The sequence below is a fragment of the Alexandromys fortis genome, unplaced genomic scaffold (genome assembly GCF_014885135.2).
Source record: "Alexandromys fortis isolate MF-2015 unplaced genomic scaffold, M_Fortis_MF-2015_v1.1 scaffold_75, whole genome shotgun sequence".
Lineage (NCBI taxonomy): Eukaryota > Metazoa > Chordata > Mammalia > Rodentia > Cricetidae > Alexandromys > Alexandromys fortis.
In genome coordinates, this window is record NW_026067956.1 from 5,696,593 (window position 1) to 5,722,287 (window position 25,695).

The following is a 25,695-nucleotide window of genomic DNA, read 5'->3' on the forward strand; positions in this document are numbered from 1 at the left end:
TAAGCCCTTGCATCCCCAAGTCACTTTTGGTCATGGCATTTATCACAGCAATGGAGAGTCAAGCTAGGATACACCCCAAATCCATTCAGTCATTTTGAGTTCCTTACGTATTTCTTGGAATCCCCAATCCTGAGTCTACCAACTTAGCTTTGGGGAGTCCAGGACCAGAGCTCACCCAACGCCTCTGGAAATGTCCTAGCTCTTTCTGTCTATTATTTCTTAGCTACAAATAAGTAAAGGAAGGCCTGCCCTGGCAATGAAGCCCTTCAAAAATTTAGACAAATAACTTCCTATTAACAACCCCAGTACCCCAGGAGGGCTGAGGCAGAAGGATTATCCCCCCCCCCCGTAAATTCAAGAGCAACCTAACCAGTGTCTCAAAGAAACAAAAGCACTAAAACCAAACCAACAATAACAAAAACAACCTACTTAATGCTAAAGTATAACTTGGTGGTAGAGCGTTTGCCAGGCTAGTTTCCTTCCCCACTACTAGCTCCACCACCAACAATAACAAACAAAAAGCGAAAACAAAACCCAAAACCTAAACCAACAAAACGATCTACTCAACACTGAGATGTAACTTGGTGATAGAGTATTTGCCAAACTGGTTTCCATCCCCAGTACCAGCTCCTTCACCCTCAAACAACAACAACAACAAAAACCCTTAAAAAAACAATAAAACAAAACAATTTACTTAGAAAAATTGTCTGCTGCAGCTGCCCCACCAAGCTCCGTGTTTTGTGTCAGTTCTGACCCCCTTTAAAATCCAACCCAGAGCCTTTGAATTCTGCTCAGGAAAGTGAATGCTTTGTTTTCTAGAGATCAAAAACTCTGTCTAACAAGGAGGGTCCTAACCCCGGTTTCTTTCTTGTTCATCATGGTAGATTTGCGAGCTTTTGTGGGACTCATAAACCGGCCTTGGGCCAGGCGCATCCATCACTGCAGAGGATGCTGGACCTCTCAGTGTCGTCAGCATCTTATCGCAGCCCTTGGGCCGGCACTAATTCTCAGGATTAGCGGGAGCTCCTTGCTGGAGAGAACAATTTCAACCTAAAAATACTGCTGGGTATGAAATAGAGAGTGAAGAACATTGCGAAAATTATCTTTAAGACGTTTTCCTTTTTCTGAGCTAGAGATTTGCTGTGTGGCCCAAAATTGCCTCAAATCTGCCATTTAACCCAGATGGACTCAAATTAGCATCTTCCTGCCTCGGCCTCCCTAGTTCTGGAGTTACAGATGTTTGCCATCACGCTTGGTGACTTTTTAATTTCTGAGAGATGATTTTCCCCCTAAGAGGAACTGAAGTCCTACTAAACAAAGAGAATTTTAAACCTCGTTAAAAAAATACAGATATTTAAAATTGTTGTATTGCCCTGAACCTAATTATTGCAAATCAGGAGTCAACCATGGTGGTGCACACCTGAAATCTCAGCACTGAAAACTGAGGCAGGAGGATTGCCTAGAGTTCAAAGCCAGCCCGGGTTACAGATTGAGACCCTGTCTCAAAAGGCAAAAAATGCCAAAACCGAACAACCAACAAACAAAATAGAAAGTGGAGAGATTTTTTTTCCTGGAGTGTATTTGATGGGGTCACCTCAAGAATGCATCACCAACCCCGAGCTCTCAACAACAGAAGCTCATCTATGGGCGGGTACTCCAGAGGCCACCGTTTAGGACCCAGCAGTCAGGAGCTCATGGAAGGCCATCATCCCTCTGTGCCCCCAACATCGTTTATTCCTCTCTGCACACCTGTTCCCATGCCCACATTCTCTCTTCCAAGAACATCAATCGTACCAGATCGGGGTCTACCCCCAGGACTTCATTTAGCTAGTTACCTCCACAATTACCCTTTGGGTAATAAAGTCAGATTCTAGGGCTCTGGGGACTGAGAAGTCCGTCTACTTTAGGGCACTGTAACAGGCAAAGGAATGGCGAGAATTGTGGATCACAACTAAGCAAGGCAGGAGTTTCCTCCCCTAGTTTGACAGAGACCAAACGAAGGCTGAGGGAAAAGGCTGCTGGGCTCCGAAAGTCTGCTTTTGTGTTTTATTTTGTTTTCGTTTCCCTTGGTTTGAGCAATCAAATCTAGGGCTTTGTCTAGGTGACTCTTTGGCCACTGAATTTCTGCCCCCGGCCAACTTTTTCTTGCAGGCTGAGGACTAGAAGCCCGCTAGGAGGACAAGAGACATGCAGAACATTGTATTTTCTGTGAACATATAATCAACGGTGTTATCTCAGGGAAGGATTGCAAGGATCTAATAGGTGAGAGTAGTCTCCCCTCCTTTTTTGAGGGGGGGGATTGAAAATGACTGTAAGTCATACATAGTCTATGAGTGAAGTTTCGGGCCCAAGACCATGACTTACGCCGCCAAGGGCCAGCTGGGTTTTTCTGCTCCGATCACAGGTCTCAGTTTCCCAGAGGCAGTAAAGCTCCCTGCTAAAATGTACTGTCAGCGTGGTTCCCGCCACCACAGGTGAACACTTGAGCCTTCTTCTGTCCTTCCTTTGTTGTGCAGGTCATGAGAAATGAGGCTGGGAAGTTCAGACTCCCTCTGTTGCTGAGCTACGCTGTCCCCAGTCTAACAATGAGACCCAACTTCCACCCTTCTGAAGCCATGTGCAGTACAGACGCAGGCACCTGGCTTCCAGAAGGGTGGGCTTCCCTTCAGGATGAAGATCTGAAGGAGCAAGAGTGTCTAGTCTAACAGATGGTACATCTGGGGTCTCTAGGGATGGTACCTGTAAAACCGTCTATGTTCCTCTCTCCTGAAAGCATTTCTGGGGATGAGGGGGCCTTACTGATTCAGGTCTGGTCCAACTGCTAACAAGAGGCACACTGCTTCAGGAGTTAGAAGCTATTCATCAACACCTCTCTCTGCCTCCTTCATCCAAATAAATAACAGCAAGGGGCAGAGCTCTGCGAGTCCAACCCTGAGCTTGACAGAATAAAGCCCTCATTGGGTAGCAAACGAGAGTTTGCATCCATGATTGACTTTAAATGGAAATGTCAGGGCACAGGAGCACCCATCTTTAATCCCAGCACTTGGGAGGCAGAGGCAAGTGGATTTCTGTGAGTTCAAGGCCAGCTTGGTCTACACAGCAAGTTCCAGGACAGACAAAGCTACGTGGTGAGGGGTGGGGGTGGGGGAAGGAAGATAAATGTCTGGACAGGCTCATGCTTTGAACGCTTATTCTGCAAATGGTGCTGCTACTGAGGGAGGCTGGGGAACTTTGGGGGTGGCGGGGCCTGGGTCACTAGGGGTGGGCCTTTGAAGCTTCTATCTGGTAACTGGTTCCTGTTCTAGTTCTGGTTATGAAGACAGTTGCTGCCATACTTTTTCACCACCATGGCCTATGTTCCCCCACTATGCTTCCCTTGCTGGAGTAGACTTACACACTCAAAACCTGTGGGTTAAGATAAATGGTCACTGTTGTAAGTTGCTCCTGTTAGGTCCTATGACCTCAGAGACCGGCACCTTGACTCACTGAGCACTGTCAGTCCTTGTGGTTATCTCCCCTGGTCTGTGGTTTCACCTTCTGTAATTCAGTTCCTAGAGACCAACTGTGATCCAAAAATATAAAATAGAAATAAGCAGCCTGTGTTAGATAACTTTTCTTATAGTGATTGTTATTAGTATGTAATTAAACATATTTTTCTTGATGTCTTGTTGTGCCTACTTTATAAATGAAGTTTTTGTCTTTGGTGTTCCATATAGTGAAAAGTACAATATGTGCTTGTTGGTAACATCTATTTTTATATAGCCCTGAAAGTTAGGTGGGGACTGCTGCTCTCTCTGCCGTGGAAGAGGCAGGAAAGCCCTTGGATTGTGTAGGGGGACATTTATTGCCAGTTGCAGTCCATGAATATAGCTTTTAACGATCTCTGGACTTACATCACCCTTCCTCTAGGTCCCCCCACATACTGTTCTACTTCTCTTTGTCTCTCCCTCTCCAGCTGCACATATACCTGTCCTGGACACTTAGCCTTGTGTCCAATGCTGGGGTTGATCCTCTCCTGGTCCAGGAGTCTTGAATAGGGTTCTGTTCTACGTGCTATTGGTTCCAAGACTGTTCACTGAACCAAATGTCTCCTAGGCCATGTCTACATCTTTGATTTGATCATCTGGCCTGTTCCCTTAATCCTGGAGACCCTAACTACACATTCTCTTGCATCTTTCTGTATGGCATTGGCTCTGCTGTCTGTCCTACATGTGAGCTCTGGGGGTGGGGCTAGCAGCTCCACCCCAGCCACCTGCTGACAGCTCAGGAGCAGGAGAGCTGGGCTACTCCACCCACCCACCTGCTATTGAGCCAACTCTCATATGCCCTTTGGTCTACCTACCACCTGTTGAGTCTCTGCTTATTGTTCTTTGCTTGCATGACCAGCTTTTCTTCCCTCACCTTCAGGTATCTCTTGCACCTGCCACAGCTCAGCAGGAATATCTAGTTCCATGTGGGCTCTTCCTGTCTTCCCTATGCGCATGGACATTAACCCTTCTGTGGCTGTGGGCAAAATATGGCCATCTGCATACTGTGTTGAAGGCACATGGATATAGTGCCCCTTGGTATCTGAAATGGATTTGTTCCAAGAACCCACTGATATTCAAACTTGCAAATGCTCAGTCTCCCTATGTAAAATGACATAGTGTCTGCCTGGAATCCATACACAACCTCCTTGCTTCGGACCATCCCTTGAATACCTAATTCGATGTGACTGCAGTGCACAGAGTGGTCGTTGCGTACCGTTTAAAGGTGATGACAAGGGAAAGCATCTGTTTACACTCAGCACAGATGTGATTATTTTCAAATACTTTCAACCACCATTGGTTGAATCCACAGATGCGGGCCCCGTAGATGTCGAAGGTTGATCATTTTCCTTCCTGAAGCCGATTTCAGGTATCCTAAGATTGCTGCTGCTTCTTGGAGGCACAAGACGACTTGATATTGAGACTCAAGCAGGCTCCACCGGATTAGCTTCACCTCACTGAGGCGAACACTCAGACATCTCGGGTTCTCTTGCTCTTGCTCATTGGTGGTAGCTGAGTCAAGGGAATGTTTCCCGGGAGAAGCTGACCTCTGTGCTATCATTGGTCTACACAGGCCTCCCAGTCTCATTCCACGTTACACCTACCCTGAGTCTACCCGCCGCCAGGGACAACAGAAACACGTTTCTGATATGGGCTCCCTTTGATCCTCAACCATCCATGACATCCATGTTTGGCATTCTTCTAGCCCCAGCACTAAGTGCCTTTGAGTCCCTTAGCTCTCCTGCCCTATGATATAACAATACATCAGGAGGAATTCCCAATCCTTTCTGTCTGACGTCATGGTGGTGCATGGGAAACCCGCACACAGTTCAAGGGAAGTCGCTGTCTGGTATTTCTGCCCCGCAACAGCTACCCAGATGAAAACTGAGACCAGAGGTATTCTCTACCCTTGGTTTTCCTTGTATGAGATATGGTCTTGTGTGTAGTTCAGGCTGGCCTGAAACCTGAGATCCCTTGCTTTGCCCCGAGTATAGGAATTGCAAGTGTGTGCCACCATATCCAGCTGAATGTACTTACTTATTGCTCCAAATCTAACACTGGTCTTCAGGCAAGCTAAGCAAGTTCTCTGATGCCAAGCTCCAGTCCCAGCCCATCATTTCCACTTTCCCAGATAAGGAAATGAGGCTCAGAGGTTCTGGACATTTGCCTAAGGTCACACACTAATTAATCAGGCCTAGAGCCAGGACTGGGGCTCAGCGCTTTGTCTGTCTGTGAGAGTTCTCTATTACAAGGCAGCAGGAGTCAGGTTGCATTCTGCTAGCCATGGTGCGTGTGTGTGTGTGTGTGTGTGTGTGTGTGTGTGTGTGTGTGTGTGTGTAGGAGGGGGTGGGTAGGGTGTGTTGTAACTAAACAGATTCATGTTGTTCTGCCAAAGCAGGAGACTTGAAGACATAGTCTGTTGCTATGACAGAACACATGAGACTGGGTAATTTATAAAAGAAAGAAGAAGTTTATTCAAATCATGATTCTTATTTCTGTTTTATTTGTTTTGGTTTTGTTTTCTGAGACAAAGTTTCTCTGCATAACCCTGGCTGTCCTGGAACTAGCTCGGTAGACCAGGCTGGCCTCAAACTCAGACATTAGGCTGCCTCTGTCTTCCAAGTGCTGGGATTAAAGGCATGCACCACCACTGTCAGGCCAGATCATAAGGCTAGAAGTCAAAGACCAGGAGGCTACATCTGGTTTGGGCTTTACAAAAGGTCATAGCATTGTGCAAATGTAGATGGGAATGTGCATACATGAAGATGAAATAAACCATGGGGGTAACTGTTCTCATGGTAAGTAATCCAGAGCCTTGAGAAAGGGATTACTCCTAATGACCACCCACTCCCCACTCAGCACCCTGGGGACCAGATTCCAACATGTTCTCCAAGCGATAGCATCTTCATAATAAAGTTAGGTTCCTGGCTCTTTAGATCTCTTTCTAGCTAACTTGTGGCTTTGACTCTGAGGCGAGGGACAAGGTAAATCAGACTTGCTGATGCAAGCCCGTATGCCAGCACTCAGGAGGCTGAGGCAGGAGGATTCTTTCAAGTTTGAGGCCTGCTCGTGTTACATATTGAATGTGTGATCCCCAACCACTTTGTCCCAAATAAAAGAGATGACTGCATAGTTTCCTGATCTCTGTGCCAGGAAGAAGAACAAAGAACAAAAGCCATATCCAACTGTCAGGATGTCTCCTTTAAGTTTTCCCAGAAGCCTCACTGTTGACTCCATCATACCTTAGTGGCCGAACAGAGTGCCACATGGTGAACCCTAGCAGCAAGGGAGTATGGGAAAGTGGGAGGTTCTCCCTGAGCTCCCTACCTCTCTCACTGTCCTCCCTTGTTTCCTGCTTCTGGCAACACTCCCACTTTGTTAGCCTCACCCTAGCTCTATAAGTTCCTCACCCTAAATGTCTGGGAATTTATCCCCTTTTATTCATTTGTGGGTAGGTGCCCACAGGGAACCATAGTAGAAACCAAAAGGGGTTTCTGCCTTAGCTACAGGAGGTAAAGGCTCTGCTCCTGAGACATGGCCACCACGAGCCTGTGTGGGCAAAGCTGTCGGCCCTTGCATTATCCAGGGGTCTCTCCAGGGTGGACCCCTGGACAAGGGGACTTGAGACTCCCTTGGCTCCATTTCTTTACACGTGGTACCTGGCACACACAAGGCACAGAGCAAACATGCCTCCAGCAAACACTGGCCCTAAGATGGGATGACGCCATCCTGCAGGCCCAGTGCCAGCTCTGGGCAGAGGGAGACTTCCTGAAGAAAGGGTCTGGGCAGGGAGCCTCCAGATGGCCTCAGCTCCCCCCTGCACTTAGCTAAAACCCTGAGGTCTTAGAGAAGGGGGCTTTCTGCAGCACAGTATCCTTCTGGGTCCGTGGCTCGGGATCATGAGATAATCTTAACTTTTATCCCCACCCTAGAGCCACTGGGGTACGACACAGAATCTCTGCAGGCCACACTTAGGCTCCAGGAAATTCTAAGCTCTTCTGTATACATCTAAAAATGAAACAAAACAAACAAACAAAACAACAACAACAAACAAAACTAACCTAACCCAGATCCCTGCTTTTCTGCTTTTAGCAAAGACACCCAGTGAGCTGGTTGGGCCAGCGCACCCTCCTCTGGGTCAGAGTGCCTCCTAAGTCTAAGCAGGTGTCTCCTGCTCCATACCCCCAGGCAATGGCTAGGCAACTGGGTACCCAGGCCCAGCTCCAGCAAGAATCCTGCTGGGTGGGTTTTGTTTCTTCTTAGCTGGTTTCTATCCTACGATCCCTATCTGCTCCTTACCTCTGGAGTCTCGCTTGCTCGTGCTGCACACAGAGAGCTGAGTCCAGCTTCTCTTCCTCCACCACGAGGCTGTGCTTCTGGTCTTTCTCCTCATTGCTGTGGTCCTGGACAACATTGTCCTTACGTTTCTCTTCCTTTAGCCCTCCCTCCCTCCTTCCCTCCCACCTTCCCCCCTTCCTCCTCCCTATTTCTGGTCTAAGGATGGAACCCAGGATCTCACTCATCTTGGCCAGCACTCTGCCATTGGGCTAAAACCTCCAGCCTCACTGAATACTTTTTTCTTTCTTTAAAGCTGAGAGACAGGCCGGACTCCTGTTGGTGCTTGGCTTAAGTCCTGTGGGAAGTTTGGGGCTGGGAACTTTTGACTGACAGAAGGACAAAAGTGTGTTTGACTTCAGTCCTGGACGAGAAACACATGTTCATCACACAGCCTTTAGGCACAGTGCCCAAAGATACAGATGCAAAGATACTAGAATCAAAGCTGCCACTCTGCCTTTGATACGGCCGGTCCCCTCCCATTCATTTTCCTGCAGGTATACATCAGATAAGGCTTTCCTCAAACCCCCAGCAAAGGTCAAACCTGCCGTTTCTCCCTGCCTCCCAAGCTGAGTGAAGGAAGGCGAAGGCCATGAGAACTTGATCCAAACTTTCTATCTTGCCCTTAACATATCCCCACACCATCCCTGTCTCTATCTGAGGCAGCTTTATGTCCTAAAACTCAAGGGTTAAAAGGATGGACCATGGGAATGGAAGAATTAGTCCGAGCTGGGCTCCTGTGACTCCCCCCCTTCCCCACCCACACAGGACAGATTTCCCACTAATTCTTTGATCTCCGGGTGTTCCCCTGACCCCTGGCATTTTAGTGTGGGCTGTGGGAGGCAGACCTGCACCCTGGCACTGGATTCCAGACAATTCCTCTTTCAGCTGAAATCGCTGCCGCAGTACTCTAGATCTGAAGTCTCACGCCACAGGAGTCCTCTTTAGAGCACAGGCTCTCGTAGAAACCAGCCAGGCAGAGGAGCTGGTGACCGCAAAAGGAGAAACAGGGTTTCCTGGGAATTACACTTGTTCCGTGGCTACGGCCATCAAATGAGGCCGATTGTTTCACAGAAGTTTTATCAACAACTAGTATTCGGTTTTGGAGGATAGAAAAGGTTTTGTTTTGTTTTGTTTTGTTTTTTAAGTTACTTGCTTCGCAGGTTTAAGAGTAACACTAAAATGCCATCTTACCAGCGATTATAGCCCAACTCCGTTGTTCCCGAACATTATAATACCAGGTACGAATCAGCACTTGGTAGTCTTTATAAGCAACGATCCTAATATAGGTACAATATTTATATCTTGGGTTTTTTTTAGGGGTGGGAGGTCAGCCTGTCCTATGCACCTGTCCAGGCTGAGGGAGGAGATGACATGCCCTCTGGAAATACTGTCTGTGTCTGTGCTATGAAAACGAGGCTCATCTGCTCTACAGACCCTTTAAGGCATTCAAAAGCAGTTTAATGTCCCCGAGGTGGCAGGCTGGTCTCGTGGCTCACTTTCTTAGCCCTTCCTGGGTTGGACACAGACTGTCTTCTTCACTTGCCTGCACATCACCACCCCAATCTACTGTGTCCTCAGGGGCCACTCTGTAGGGCTATATCTAGGAACTCCAGGGTCCGAGGGCACAAGAAGAGACTGAAGGAGGGAGGGGAAGGAGGGAGATCCTACACTGACCCCTCTCTGCAACTCTTGACTAACTGTTGCAGGCACTGGCAAGGCTGGCCTTCTCCAGGCTCTGACAATATCCCCTGTTTTTCCTTAGGATGCGGAAAAGGTGACTTTGCTGTCACCAACCTGGGAAGGGCGCTATTCATGTGGCTGTCCTAGGCCTGGGCCACACCTCTTTGAACACTAGAGCAGAGAAAAGGGAGCCTCGAAGTATGGCCTTGAGGGGTGCTGGCTCTGGACTGAGGGATATTGGATATGAAGCTGCCCGCTGCCCTTCTGCCCTTCACTCTCCTGTCCTCCTTCCTCTACAAGGTGGCCACAGAAGTTGGAATATTCCTCTTCCCCAAGGCAATCCTAGAAACTAAAACAAAACAAAGCCAAAATACCCCTAATGCCACCCCAGCCCCACTCCTTCATGTTTGTGTTAGACTCTGCCAGAAAGAAACTGCCCACAGGCCTGGTCTGAAAGTGGATTGTAAGATCCTGATCCTAAAGGGGTCCTGCTTCAAACCTGGCACGGGAAGGAGTGCCACCCAGTATATGTGCTGCCGACGCGAGCACAGGAGTGCCACCCAGAGCCAGAGCCAAGGGTTGGAGCAGGCAGACTGGCTGGGATCCTCAGCCTGTAGCCAATAGAGCACACCCTAATGTTTGCATTCCCACACACCTGCCTGTTCTTCATTCAGTTAAACAGAAAAGCAAACAATGTCCCTGGGCCTTTGTGCCTTCATTTCTGAACTCTCCCACATCTTAGAAAAACTGATTTAGCAGGTGCGACGCTCCTCTCGTGATGACCTGTATTTTACTATAGCATTACCGCGTGCCTCGGTTTGGGGAGTGGTCCCAACCTCTCCCTAAATAATTCCTTCATCTAATATTCTTCTGGTTGGCTGCCTGGACTTCCTAACAGGATCTGACCCGTGATTTAAGGAAGTGAATGCCAGTTTCCATTTCACAGAATACTACAAAGAAAGAGCCAAAGGGCTCCCCCCAAGACTTCAAGTCACATAACCCATGTGCTGGACCTCCAACCCTTTTCTGTTCAGCTCCAAAACCTCTGCTCTTATTCTTTTCTCAATAGTGAATAGTGAATAGTAAAGGAGAGGACTGCAAAGATGGCTCAGTGGTTAAGAGCACTGGTTGTTCTCACAGAGGACCCAGGTTTGATTCCCAGCACCCACATGGCGGCTCCTAACTGTCCATAACTCTAGTCCTAGAATGCACAGAAAACACAGGCGTATAAGCAGGCAAAAACACTACTGAGCAAAAGGCTTGTACATCTAAAATAAATATTAAAAATAATTTTTAAGCTGGGTGATGGTGGCACATGCCTTTAAATCCCAGCACTTGGGAGACAGAGGCAGGCGGATCTCTGTGAGTTTGAGGTCAGCCTGATCTACAGAGCGGTTCCAGGACAACCAGGACTGTTACAAACAAACAAAATCCTGTTTCAAAAAAAGACAAAAACAAAAACAATAATAATAATAATTGTTAAACTAATAAAAACGAAGAGTTTCATGATACACAGTAGCAGGGGACATTCGTGCCAGTGAAAGGTGATAACGCCCATAAAGCCTGGTATTTTTGTTCTAGTTCTGCACAGGACAACTGCAGGATCAGCTCAGCTGTTACTGTGGACTGTCGCTGGGTCACCCAAGTCTAACTGTTCTTGTTGGGACCTCTAGCCTGCAAAAATGACACGGAGACTTATTATTATTATAAAAGCTCAGCCTTAGCTTAGGATTGTTACCAACTAGTACTTGTAACTTAGTTTAGCCCATATCTTTTAATCTACATTCTATTACATGGCTTGGTTACCGTTTTTTAAGACGACACAGTCAACTTGTTCCGAGTGAGTCTAGATTCTACCTCCTTGTCCTCTCTTTCCCTGGAAATCCTACCTATCCTCTCCTTCCTAGCTATTGGCCATTTAGCTCTTTATTACACCAATCACAGCAATATGTCTTTACACAGTGTACAAATATCCCACAACAAACTGTCTAACTGGAGCAACCAGTGGGCCCCAATACTTGAATTGGAGGTTCTCTCTCTCTCTCTCTCTCTCTCTCTCTCTGTGTGTGTGTGTGTGTATGTGTGAACATACGCATGCAAATATGTGCATGCTACTATGTATGTACTATGTATGTGGGTAGGTCTGTACCTGTGGGTTCACATCTTTGGGAACCAGACACCAGGGACTGGCATCCCCATTCCTTACGAGCTCTCCCTCCTGTTTTTTTGAGACAGAGCTTCTCACTGAGGTACAGGCCTCACCCATTAGGCTGGCTTGGCTGGCCAGCAAGCCCCAGGGGTCCGCCTCTCTCAACCCAGCTTTTTAAACTCAGGATCTGAGGATTGAATGGAGGGCACTCATGCAGTCTCCTCAGCCGCCGCCTCTTGTTGATTTCATGCCTAACTGCTTCCTAGTGCTCAGGCTGGACCTCCCCTCTAGCCCCCAGCCCCAGCCTCCAGCCTCCAGCCTCCAGCCCCAGCCTCCAGCCTCCAGCCTCCAGCCTCAACCGCTGGTTTCAGCAGCACCAGCTCCTGGAGCCCTGAGGGCATGCCAGCAGCACAGAGAAGGGAGTGCAGCTCCTCTGGCTGAGGAGGAAGTTCTCCTGTCATTTCTAGGTCAGGAGGGAAGGCACAAAGCTCTCTGTGCAGACACCAGGTGCCTAGTTCACCTGGTGAACTAGGTGAGGGCTGGACCGGAGCCTGTGGCTCAGCTGTCAGGAGACAAACTTTGAAACCATATGCCAGGGCGGACGTCCTTATCTCCTGCCATCTCTTAGTTTTCCTTCTGGTTAACCGGCCAGACTTTCCTGAGCACCTATTACTTCCATGCAAAGTGTCTGCCCAGAGCTGTCCCTCTATCTCCTGGCTCCTTCCCTCTTTCCTCAGGGTAAACGTCCCCCAAAGTCATCCCACCCACTGCTTCTGTCCTCCTCGTTGCTTACTTCCCAGAGGAGCTCTGGCCTCCTTTCTGAGTCCAACCAAAACCAAAAACACCTTCCATCTCTCAATCTTGAGATATTAGCCAAGTATGAGAATGAAATTCCATGGCTGTTAATCTACACCAGGTAGACTAGCCACTCAGCCCAACTCTTTATGGAGTAAACGCCCTAACGGTCAGGGCGCACACAGACATGAGCCTGTTCTACTTTGACTGGAGGTCAGGGAGTTTGAGCTAAAACAGTTTTGCTCTCTCAAGGTTGTTGACAGCAGGTGACAAACGGGCGAGCGATTCTGACCTAGGGTGTGGTTAATTGGTATTTTGGATGTAGAGGTGGATCCACTCCACCTGCACCAAAGGTTGGAGAATTCAAGTTTATTCCTTTTATCATGTTATTGAAGTCTGGGCCTCCTCCCTCCCCTTTTGGAGTGAAGTATATAAGCGCGTGGAAGAGTAAACGAGGCTATCCAGTATTCACTGCCTGTCCCTCCCATACTGTCTCTTATTTCTCTTATGTATCTGTTCATTTTGCTTAATTCTAACTCTCGTGCCCCTACCCTGGAACACACGAACCCGCTGTGGCAGGACTGCGGCAGAAGTCACCCCCACAAGGTGGCTCATAACACTTAACACACTGGGTCTCTCGTGGGTGAATTTTGGAAAGTGTGGGAGGCAGCCAAGGGACTATGCGTTTCCCACGGAAGTGAGTTGCATCCTCTGTCCAGGCAGGAGGCTGTGTGGAAGAGGAGAACCTTCATAACACAGTCCTTAACTCCACCACTCACCTGCCTCTGGTAGGTAGCCAGCAGGTGTCCTCCACTCCTGCCTCTCTGGATCTTCCCTAGACCCAGAAACTCTGAATGGTTCCCATGTTCTCCTCGTGCTGTGCAGAAGCCCTCATTCAGAATGGGAAGACTTTTCCTTTCTTCACGATTAAAGAGTTTCTTTCTTCGACTTTGTTAGACCAGCCTCCTTATAGGCTCCTGCACAGAAGAATATAGACTAGGTAACCCCAGCTGGCCAGTGCCAGCTCAAAACCCTTGCCCATCTTTCCACTTCTGTGCACATGCTTAAGTTAGGGAGAGCCTCAGAGGACGTGTCCAGGAGGGAGGATAAGGGAGGCACCGGCAAAGGGAAGGGAGACAATGGAGCCTGTAGAGGGAGATGGCAGAACCCTGCAAGACATCACATTTTCAGAGATTTCCTGCCCACCTCCACCCCTTTTCACCTAGGAGTTTCAGTTCCTGCCAACCAAAACACTGATGATGCTCTCTAGACATCTGATACCACTGCAAGTAGTTGCATGAGCCTATGAGAAACAGAGAGGAATGAGCCTGAGTACGTGTGAGTACCCATGCCCACCCCCAAAGGAGTAGTTACATCGCTCTGGTTCATTACAGCTATTAAAAGTGAGGTCACACAACACGCAACAACTAAATAAAACTTGAAAGACATAGATTAACTTGGCTCTTTAGCCATGTGGTGTGTGTGTGTGCATGTGTGCACATGTATATGTGTGCATATAGACGTACTCTCACCTGTGTGTGCACACATGGAGGCCAGAAGTGGATGCCAGATATCTCCTCTCTCTCTCCATGTAAACGTTTAGGCAGGGTCTCCCACTGGACCTGGAGCTTACTATTTTTGCTAGAATGACTGGCCAGTGAGGCCCAGGAATTGACCCCCAGCACCGGATGCCTGCAGCCACACCCTGCTTTAATGTGGATGCTGAATATCCGGACTCAGGTCCTCATGCTTTTTCAGCAGGCATTTTATCTACCCCAGCCGCTGATGCTCTTGCTTTTGAAGTGATTGGATGCTCTGTCTGCTTAACCTTGTTTGACACGCAGTGAATAAACCCCCCTTCAGTCTGTTGGTCTCACCAAAGTCTAGAAGCGAGTGCAGCATTCTACCATGGGGTCTGGCATCTTGCTACAGCACAGGGAGGGAGGCGTGGCCAGGGTTTCCTCTCCACCTTGTCTTATTTCAGACCCTGTTTGGGATGGTTCCTGCTTCCTGCTCTTGGGAGTCAGTGACTTAAGAGAGAGAAGTGTAAACTGAGTCTGGCACTTAGCCTATAATCTCAGCACTCCAAAGACTGAGGTGAGAGAACTGGGTTTGCAGCCAGACTGAGCCGCACAGGGAAAACCTGTCTCAAGCAAACAAACGGATGTGGTTATTCCCACTCTTAAAGATGGAAATGAGGAAGATTCTAAAGTGGTGGCGTGCTTTAGTCTGTTTCTGTTTCTAGAGCAAAACATCCGAGGCTGGATACTTTACAAAGAAAGGTGTTTTATTTAAGTTCACAGCCTGAAAGCCTCTCCGGGTAGCTCTATCAACCCCCCTCAGCTAAGGCCCTGAGCACAGACCACATGTGGCAGATGGGAGTGCATACAAGAGACAAGACACCTGAGAGACGTGGGGAGGCTCCGTCTCTATCCCAGCCCTCTGAGGGAACTGATGGCAGTCCCTTGAGAATCATATTAATCCCTTCTCAGGGGCCACCTCACAAACCTCTACGTCTTAAAGGTCCCACTACCTCAACACCTCCACACTCAAGCTTCCGGCAGTGAACGTCTCAATACCCAAACTATATCCAAACCACAGCAGACTGTCCAGCTCAAACCACTAACCTAAATCAGCATTTCCCGACTGTTTAAAAAAAAACTTTGTCTGCACCAACACAGTCCAGCAGGTGGGAAGCCCTGGGTTCAGCCTCCAACATGCAAAACTACAGCACAACCTCTGATCACCTCGCCATCGGCTGCTTTCTTTGCACAGGTTCAGATAGCTGCCTTTTGTGTTGAATTCACACATTCTTTGGTGCTCAGCAGACGCAGCCCCAAACATTCTGGCCTAGGCAAGAGGGCAAAGGCTGTTGGGTATACTTCTAATGAATCTTGTTGCTTCTTTTTGTGGACCCAGTTTGGATGCCCAGGCTCCAGAACCACAGCTCCATTGCCAACCCAACTTTGGTGGCCTGGTACCAGGAATGCCTGGGGATCTGGAATCTTTCCTTCCCATGGGCAAGTTTTGCCCAGGTTATCTTAAAGCCTGAAACAGGAAATCCATTAGGGAATTAACAATAGTACCTTGGGTGGAGGAACATTTAAGGACTTATTTTCTACTTTAAACATTCCTGTGTATTTCCCAATGGACCTATGTTGCTTTTGTTAACTTTTTTTTTTCCTGAATTAAAAAAAGAAAGAAGCCAGCAAGGCTGAGGCAGCCCCACTTCCTCTTCTTCATTGTTATTTTGCGTCCTTCTGCCCCAGAAACTCTAGCCCCGGAAACTTTCCAGTCAGCGCTCCTGATGTGGCCTCCAGCCACCTTCCTGAAGACAAGGCTGCAAACCTGTTTGGTCTCTTCTAGTAACCTGCAGGAACTCCGAGGCACATGCCCGCCAGTGCGCAGCAGCACACAAAGCTGTTTTCAGAGGCTACTCTGGTTTCCATGTTAAGCATTTGCAATAACAATGGCATTTATGGAGTTGAGCCTTCCTTTGTGTGCAATATCTATCTGTGCAGATGCCCAAATTCAGGGTGCTTGAGCCTTTGTGTCAAAGGGTGGAGTTTTAGCACCACAGAACCTACACACATCCTTTTTAACACTTTAAATCACCTGTAGATAACTTGTAATAGCACAAAGTAAATGGAGAAAAATGATAAAAGTCTAAACAATGTTTAAAGTGTGTGCATGTGTGTGTGCGTGCACACACACACTTACGTACTTGTATGTGTGAGCAGGTGCTGTGCAGATGAACTCTCGTGTACTTGGAGGCCAGGGTCAGTCATGAGTCAATCTCAGAAACCCTACACCTTATCTTTTGAGGCAGGGTCTCTCTCACTGGCCTGGAAGGCTTGATGATCATCTAGGCTGTGAGCCCCAGGGATCTGCCTGTCTCTGTTTGCCTAGCCCTGGCATTACAAGCATGTGCTACCATGCCTAGCTTTTAATGTGGGCACAGGGAATTGAATTCATTCCTCATGCTTGCACAGAAAGCATTTTACTGACTGAACTATTTACCCAACACCAAGCAAATACACAGTTTAAAAATATACAACATCTTTCCCTGTCTTTGGTTGTAGTCCATGGATGTGGAAGGCCGTCTGCATTTACTTTGTGTCCAAATCTCTGGAAGCATTTGGAAGTGTTCATATTTAATCTTTTTTTTTCTGTTTTGAAATTTCACTATTATTATTATTGTGCATGTGTGCACACACGATTAGGAGGGGGGCACATGAGCCCGGATGTAAGAGTTACCTCTTTCTACCTTTACGGGGGTCAAACTCAGGCTGTCAGCCTTGAGTGGCAGGTGCTTAATCTGCTTATTATTTCACTGGTCCCTTAATATTCAATCTCGTTTAATCTCCATGTGACTCCAGGAACTGGGTATTATCATCATATATATTTCACAGGTGAGCAAGCTGAGCACAGGGTGGCAGAGAAACTTGCCCGACGTCACACAGCCATTGAATTTGAATCTAGGCAATCTGCCCGCAGGCTCTGTGTGGAAAACGTGGGGAAAGCCATTTTCATTGTGGTACGTTAGGGACAAAGGAGGGGAAAAGACAAGGAGAGCCATAAATCTTTCTGTAAGCCAAACAGTACCGGGGAGCCAGTAGTCTAGGCAAGTGGAGCAGAACTGCTCGTTCACAGAGGCGGGGAGCTTGCAGAATCTCCCCAGCCCCACTCCGGTTCCCCAGCCCCACTCCTCTCCTCAGCCCCACTCCGGTTCCCCAGCAATCATTACTAGGAAATGAGGCCCTGGAGGAAAGTGAATTCCCAGAGCCCAGGGGGAACAAGAAGTCCAGACTGCTCACGCGCCTGGCACCCATCACAGCAGGGTGGAAGCCCATCCATTTGCTTGTAGATAACCGAAATAAACAAATCAACCAATCCTCCATTTGGCGACTGTTTCTTGTGGTTGCTCTGTCTGTGGGAGATAGCTGATACCTGTGGCTATTGGAAGAAAACCTGAGCACTGAGATCCTGATTAAGAGGTTGGTGGGAAAACTGTCTAGGCACCTTAGAATTGCAACCCCCCCCCCAGGAAGGTCTGTGTGTGCAGCCTCCCAGCTTCATCAAGGCTTGTGTCCCTGGGGACTGTAGGCAGCTTGGCTGAAATTCCCGTCTCTGGGCCTCCCATTCAGCCTAGGGCAGACTCTGTAGCTCCCAGACACTGTTTACAGTGAAGAGGGAGGATAGGCTGCCCCACCAGTAAGTAGTCTAGGGGCAGGTTCACAGCCTTAGCTAACTAGAGAAGACAGTAAGGGGAGCCTGAAAGCCCCTCCACTTTTCAAAGTGAGCCACTGGGCCCTTGTGAGGATCCTGTTGGAGCAACAGTGGCTGACACTATGCAGAGGTTACCTCAGAGTGGGGGTGGGGATGGGGGGCACAAAAAGCTTCTTTAAACCCCTGGATAAATGTCCCCTGAAGGGGGGCATTTAGCCCTGATGCTAGGCTCCTCAGGCCCATGTTCTGAAGCTACTCAGGGAAAAACAGAAAACCCATTTTGCTAATATATCTATATCTATATCTATCTATCTATATATGAATTTGTATATGTGTATAAATTTGAAACTCTTCATTTTTTTACAGAATTTTCCTTTTTAAAAAAAAAAACCCCAAGTTTATCCTTGGCAAGAATTTGGTAAGAACTTAGAAAACAATCACCAAAAGAAAAAAAAAACATTGCTCAAGAATGGCCTGCCTGCCTGCCTGTTTGTCCGGCTACACGATTTTCTCTCTAATCCTCATAATATCTGCCATTGCCTCCCGCACACGTGCTGAAGCCCAGCCTTTCTCCCCCTGTAGAATGGAGACAAGCTAGCGTCAGCTTGGGAAGTGCTCTGTGACTTAGAGTAAAAAGCTCTTCACCTGAGGAGTAGCCATAGTAAGTGCCTAATACAAGTGGTTCTCGGGTGGGTGAGAGGCTATGTGCTGGCTTTGCACCACGGGCTCAGAACAACTTGTGGTCTCAGCTCCTCCAAGGAGGTTCTCAGTGGTCTAGAACCCGACACGCCGGCATCAACAAGAAAAAGCCAATTCTCAGGACTCATCCTGCATACTCAGGAGCAGGGGCCTGGCCAGCTGTGAGTTAACTGATGCTGGGACAATCTGAGAACCAGCAGTGCATCACAGAGCAACACGCATGCACAGAGAAGCGCGTGCACAGAGAAGCGCGTGCACAGAGCAGTGCATACACAAAACACATCTGACTTGCGTTTCTTCTTCCTTCCTTCCTTCCTTTTGAGACAGGGCTTCTCTGTAGCTTTTGGTTCCTGTCCTGGAACTAGCTCTTGTAGACCAGGCTGGTCTCGAACTCACAGAGATCCTGCCTCTGCCTCCTGAGTGCTAGGATAAAGGCATGCGCCAGTACCGCCCAACCTGACTTGCGTTTCTTGATGATTCAAAGCTTTAGTGAACTGAGTTTCTGCGCTTAGAATTTTTTTTTCCCCAGACACATGGTGGCATGTACCTGTATTTAGCACTCAGGAGTCCAAAGCAGGAGGATTTTTAACTTTGTGGCCAGTCTGGGCTATATAGTAAGACCTTGTCTCTAAAAACAAAACAAAACAAAACAAATAAAACACATTTGTCAGCTCCTGAACACATCAAAAAGTAATGCATGCATGCCAAGAACTGTCTGTCCCTCTTCTGTATATTTTTAACTAGTATAAATGTCGTAAATTAGAAACAAGGTATTAAATAATTAGTATTTGTTAGAGCACCGGTGGAAGCAGAGGCGCTCCTGGGAAGGACTTGGCTGGCCACTGAGTTCAACATCGGGCTTCATGGTCGGTGGCTCTCAGTGCTGGATCTGGCTTGATCTTCTCTGAATGCCAGGAACTTTTGGTGTTTTGCTTCATGGGGTTTGATGTTTGTTTGAACAGGGTTTTTCATATAGCCCAAGTTGATCTGAAACTCGAGATTTGCCTGCCACTGCCTCCTAAGTGCTGGGATTAAAGGTGTGTGTCACCATGGCCAGGCATACTTCGCAGACTTTCAAGGGGCTTCCTGGCAGATTCTCCTCAAGCTGCTTCTGGAGAGCTGAAGCCTTGCCTCCCTGCCTGGTGGAATGACGAAAGCTGGCAGGCCTCTTATTATTCGTCAGCTCCACACAGGAACTCGCGGAGCTGCTCCACAATGAGAAGTTAGTCTTCTGCACTCAGACTTGGAGAGCATCTTTCCACCAGGGAGCAGTCTGGTCAGAAGTCCAAACCCACAACTCCAGGGAACACTTAGCAAACTTACACAGCCCCTTCTCGGTGCTTCTTTTGTTTGTGTCTTATTTAAAAAGATAACACAGTCACTATTCCGAAGTTATTCTCATCAACGGCCCATTCAGAAGTGATTTGATGTTAAAAAGGAAGATACAGGCCAAAATGCTTCCCGTGAGATATTAAATAACCAATGCAAAACTTGCTCCTCCCTTTGCATATGCAGCTGCATGCCACGCAAACCGGACTTCACGTGGATGTGATCCAGCCAGACTTCTAAGTGCTGTTTCAGGAGCACTGCGGGAGGAGAGCCAGGACCTGCCTAACCGCCAGCATTCACTCTACTTCCTGGGGAGTGCTATTTCTGTGAACCCAACTTCCAGGAAGCCAGGCTTTCCTGCCCGTGACCCTTCCCAGTAGGTAGCCTCTCCTGTTCAGTGACCACCATGAATGGGAATTGGAGTTCTTGGATGCGGTATTGTCCCCTCCCCACCCTCCATGTCCCCCCATGCCCACCCCCACCAATATTCACGGGCCGGAAGTTTAGTGTTCAGTGTGGTAGTATTGAGGATGTGGTGGTACCTTTAAGAGCTGAGACCTAAGGGAAGGTGACTAGGTCAACTAGGGGCCCTGCCCTTAGCAAGGACAAATGTTCTCATTAGATTGATTAGTTTCCGGAATGCTTTATTTCAAAGTAGCCTGGCATCTCCCCTGAATCTCCAGCTCCCTATCTCTCCGTGGGATCTCTCCCCCATACACTCTGTCCTGGGATTCAAGTCGGATTCACCATTTTGTGACGTAGTTAAAAGGCCCTCACCAGGGCCAAGCAGCTATCAGTGCATGTTTGGAGCTAGACAAGCCAAACCACGAGCTAGGGTTTTGTAAAACCATAGCCTAAAGCCCAATACTGTACCCACTGGGTCTGAACTACACAACACAAGGTCTTAATGGCCAAGCAGTGGAAACAGCATAAGACAACCTGGACAAGAGCAGCAAAAACTGAATGTTACAACAGCAACAGCTGGCTGCTAAGGAACTTGCTAAGGAAGTGAGTCCTCAGCCTCTGAGCACAGGGGACAGCATAGCAGGCTGACCTGAGAAGTCGATGGGGTAGAGACGACGATGGTCCCTAGTCGGACCGGTGCAGGCTGCTTACGGGACAGGAAGGAGCTGCCTGTGTTTGGCAGGTCAGAGCGTTTAGTCCGTTTAGTCCACAGATGGTGACTGCCTGTTTTTGGTGCCTGGCACAGGAAATGGGAGACGAATGGGATCCACAAGGATGAGGGAGCACGGTGTGAAAGGGACTGGGTGGCGTTTCACCAGAGAGAAGATCCACAGCTCAATGTCACCCCTGCTGCAGGTAAGCCAAGCCGAAAACCCACTAACCCAGCAGTGGGTCTGGTTTTATTAGAGGTAGAAAACATTAGGCCAAACTGTACGGTTTTGCTGTGCTGCCGGAGGACAGAGCAGTCCAGGGCAGTCCGTCCTCACAGCATCTTTTCACTAACAAGGTCACACATCTGCAAGGATGCTCAGAAAGAGTGAGGTTGAAGGACCACTAAGAGAGAGGGTGTTCTGGCCTCTGGAGAAAGTGTAGTCAACTGAGCAAACACTACCGCTAAAGAACAAAAGATGAGACCAAAGTCCCCTTCATCCACGCATACACATACCCCCCCCCCCCCCCCCCCGCCCCAAGGACAGTGACTGATGAATGCTGATGCTTCCCAACCTGGAATATTCAATTTACAACTCTTAGTCTACGACAGGGCAAAGCTGTGTGCTTCAGTAGTGAACTGAACTTTGGTTTTGAATTTGCACCCACCCCCTCCACATCCCCGCAGGCAAGCAGGACTTGATCTTTCCTGTTCAGTGCTGGGGAGTAGCGGTGGTTACAGATTTCTGTGCTGCTGAGTTCATAGGTGGCAGGCTTTGTGCTTAAAGGCACCCTAAGCTGGGCTTTCGGGACGTGGATCAAGGAACTGTCCAGAGAATGGAAAGAATGAGACAGGATCCTCACCTGATTACACAGACCCAGTCTAGCTTCAGTACCAGAATCCCTCTATACTAGGCATCTCTGAGTCAGGTTGGACTATACACTGGGGGACAAAGCACCCCCAAACCAGACGCTAGCAAATGATTCCACGAAGGCATCTTTGTCTGTTTGTTTGTTTGTTTGTTTCTCTGTGAAACAGTCCTAGCTGTCCTGGAACTCGCTCAGTAGACCAGGCTGGCCTCGAACTCACAGAGATCCACCTGCCTCCGCTTCCTGAGTGCACAGCCACCACTGCAATAATGAATTTATCTTTATATGTACATTGGTGTTTCACCTCCATATATGTCCCTGTGAAGGTGTCAGATACCCTGGAACTGGAGTTACAGATAGTCATTTTGGTGCTGGGAACTGAACCTGGGTCCTGGAAGAAGAGTCAGTACACTTAACTACTGAGCCGTTTTTCCAGTCCCCCAAGAATGCATCTTACACAGCTGTCACGATCAAGGAGGAAGGGCAAAGATGGAGTCAGAGAGGGAAATAAAAGGGAAGCTGTCAATTCAATTGCCAGAAGAAATAAAAGTCCCCACAGGAAGATGATTCAGCAAGAAGATCTATGTTGGAAAGCAGAGTCTGAGTTAAGACAGTAGCAAAAAAACAAGATGGAGAACATTGCAGTTTATTTTGTTAGAATTAGAAACAGTTTCCCTAAGCCCTTTTTATTGTTTCCATTAATAAAGAGAAAATCAATAATATCTCATAATCACAGACAAGTCAAGCATATGCCAGTAACTAACACAGTAACTTTTCATGATGGTGCCAAAAGCAATGGCAGAAGAAAAACTTTGATTTGGTTTATGGTTCCAGAGGGATAAGAGCCATGAAGGCGGCAAGGCAAGGTAGCAAGCAGTAGGAGCAGGAAGCTGAGAGATCGCATTTCTATCCACACACAGGGAGCAGAGAGAGTCAAAGATGAAGTTATAAGCCAACAGAGCCAGCCCGCAATGATGTGCTTCCGCCAGCAAGGCTGCACCCCTATAACCTTTCCAAGCAGTGCCACCAACTGTTCCAATGCCTGAGCAATACCTGCGGGGACAGCAGTTTGTTTCCTTGTCCAAGGTTGGTCCCTGAGCAGAAGCTCTCCCTTCCTGTGTGTGGCCTACTCTACGATTATAAAATTATTTCTCTTACCATCATTGCTATTTTCCGATTCCCTTGCAAGCATCCCGAAACAAGAGTACGTTCCCATGATCCAGCCTCAGGCCTGCCACATGGTAGATGCTCTATAACATTTTGATGAGAGAATAACAAACGGTCATTTACCTGCGAGTCATGCTTCTCCGCCACCTTCCTTACAGAGTCAAAGGTCTGCCAAAGGCAGGCTGGGCGGGAGCCCAAGGTGCACTCTTTCTTCAGGCTTCAGTTTGGTAACTCCATTTCCTCTACCTGGAGCCAGCAAAGGTGAAGAAAGGGCCATTCACTAAATGAGAAGAATGTGCACCCCCATCCACCCACTCACGCTACAGCAGGACTCTCATGGCTAACAAGAAACGCAGCCTAAAGTCAAAACGAGATGGCAGGTTTCCTGTCAAACTTGCAAGTCTAAAAGCATAACATCTGGTCAGGAGGTGCTGGCATAGTTTTTTAATCTTAGAACTCAGGAGGCAGAGGCAGGCGAACCTCTGAGTAGGAGGCCACCCTAGTCTACAGAGCTAGTTCCAGGACAGTCAGGGCTACACAGTAAAATGCTGTCTTGAAAAAAAACCAACCAACCAAACAAACAAACAAACAAACAAATAAAAAGCATTACATCTGGGGTTGGAAGAAAAATCAGTCCTCTCCCTGACGGGATGGAAACAAGGCAGGTTCTCTCCAAGGCAATCAGCAGTGTGCACTAAAAGCCTTAACAAGGGCGTGCTTGATCCTGACCCCATATACACTCCAGGAAACACTAACTGGCGCTCCATGAGCAGGTACGATACTTTGTATGCTTTTAATGTCTCACTGAAAATAAAATTAAAAATTGCACTAAGCGTTTCGCTGTTGGGAATATAAGGCAGAGGGCCGAGGAACTCATGGAAATGCCACTGCAGATTTATTTCTGAGAGCTAAGTCTATCAGCAAGCGCAAAGAAAATGGGATTTCTATAGACTTGAACTGCAGAGATCAGAACCCTACTGCGTCTGGACAGCAATAGGTGTAGAACTTCAAAACCTATTAAGCACGCACGGGTGGGGAGTGGGGCTTTAAAACGTATCCTGTGACCACGTTTTAAAAGTGTTTTCATGAGTTCTGGATGGTTCAGGGTAGCTGACTCAGGACACAGGGCTGGTGGAGGCAACAGAGGCTACCTTCTCCGGTCTCTATTACCATCTCCACCATTGGATGCATATGTGTATAGGATTGACTTGCTGTACTCTGCCCTGCCATAGGTCAAAGAAGCTTCTTTATTAACCAAGATAATAAAACATATTCACAGCATACAGAGGGGAATTCCACATCACCCACTCATAGGTGCAGAGGGCATTTCAGGAGGAATTTGGGAGAAGCAGCCTCTGAGGCAAGGCTCCCAGAATGCTTTGTCAGGGCTTTTCTCTGAACTAGAAACAGACTGTGTTCACACTGGGAAGGAAAAGCTCAGGGGTAACAGGCATTTTAGAACTGTGGTGGCTAAATTCACAAATCCATGTGCTGAGCCTTAGCCACCTCTGTGACAGTATTCACAGGATTGGGGCATTAAGAGGCCAGAGCAGCCAGGCTGTGGTGGCACACGCCTTTAATTCAGCACTCAGGTGGCAGAGGCAGGCAGATCCCTGTGAGTGCTAGGCCAGTCTGGTCTTCAGAGGAAGTTCCAGGACAAGTTCCAAAGCTACAGAAAAACCCTATCTCGAAAAAACATAACACAACAAAATAAAAAGAGGCTAGGGCAGAGTCCTCATGGTAGAATATGAACTTCCAAGCACCATGGTGGAAGTGGATACTGATCATTCTTGAGACTCCAGAATTGTGAGAAAGGCATGCTACCCAGTCTATGATATTTTGTTGCAGCAGGACACACAGAATAAGAATGTAGGTATATAAAAATCAGGAGAGTAGTCCGGGCTGAGAAGGGAACATCTTGAAATCTTGCTTGAACTGACATAGTCTATATCAACTACTTCCCGAAGAAACAATATTATTTTAACAAAAGTTCATGTGCTTATTGCATTCTTTATTAGGACTTTGTATTTTTTATTTTATTTCTTATTCCATTTTATTGAACACTTGACAACCATTTTCCTGGTTCCTTAGGACTACATGGTAGATTCTGGTCATCAATGGTTCTCTCTGGGTACCGCATTGACTGTGCCCAGGACCTTTTCAACAGTGTTACTGTGAGCCTGCGCACCTAGTCATTCCATAGTTATCTTGAATTATCCCTTCCCCCACTTTAATAGATCTACTCTAATTTCTAGTATTTCCTTTCCCTGATAGAGTTATAAAAAGCTTTATTTATCTCTCCATGACTCTGGCAACCATAAAAGTTCTTTCCTTTTTTTTTTTTTTTTTCTGTTCTTATCACCCCTTCATGTGGGACCTAATCAGAAGGTTCCCAGGAATACAGTTTTCAGACAGGAAGCAGGTTTATAGCCTTGCCAGTTCCTCCAGTGTTTGCAGGAGGCACAGCCTCGGGGCCGTGTAGTCTCTCAGTGTATGAGCCCAGCTCTCTCAGAGCAGTGGTTCTGCTTTATCTGGAATCTCCAGGCGATTTAGAGACAAAGAGTTCTTCTTTTGTTGTCTCTTTCTCTACAAGAGGATTTAGCACTCCATTTCTTTTCTCTGCTTTTACAATTGCAATGTAGGATCACCACGATGGGGACATAGTCCTCATCTTGAACTTAAGTTTGCCCTGGTCTGAGAGTCAGTCCTGGTGGTCCCAGCTCCAGGAGATTCCACACGGGAAACAATCACGGGATTGTTGGAACTCAGACTCAGAACACAATGTGAGAGCTGTTCTGC

At 47.7% G+C, this 25,695-nt stretch overlaps 1 protein-coding gene across 3 annotated transcripts in view; it reads right to left on the reverse strand.

Annotated features, from left to right (window-relative positions):
- The window catches only part of Spata13 (spermatogenesis associated 13), a 269,620-nt gene that overhangs the window by 160,412 nt on the left and 83,513 nt on the right, over positions 1 to 25,695 (reverse strand). The window contains exon 2 of one of the 3 annotated variants that reach the window (XM_050152207.1): positions 23,020 to 23,142. The exons of 1 other annotated variant lie outside the window; for it this stretch is intronic. The gene's annotated coding sequence lies outside the window, so the exon portion shown is untranslated. Of the gene's footprint in view, positions 1 to 13,268; positions 13,400 to 23,019; positions 23,143 to 25,695 lie in introns of those variants that run through there. One more of the 3 variants, XM_050152211.1, reaches the window with a different exon arrangement.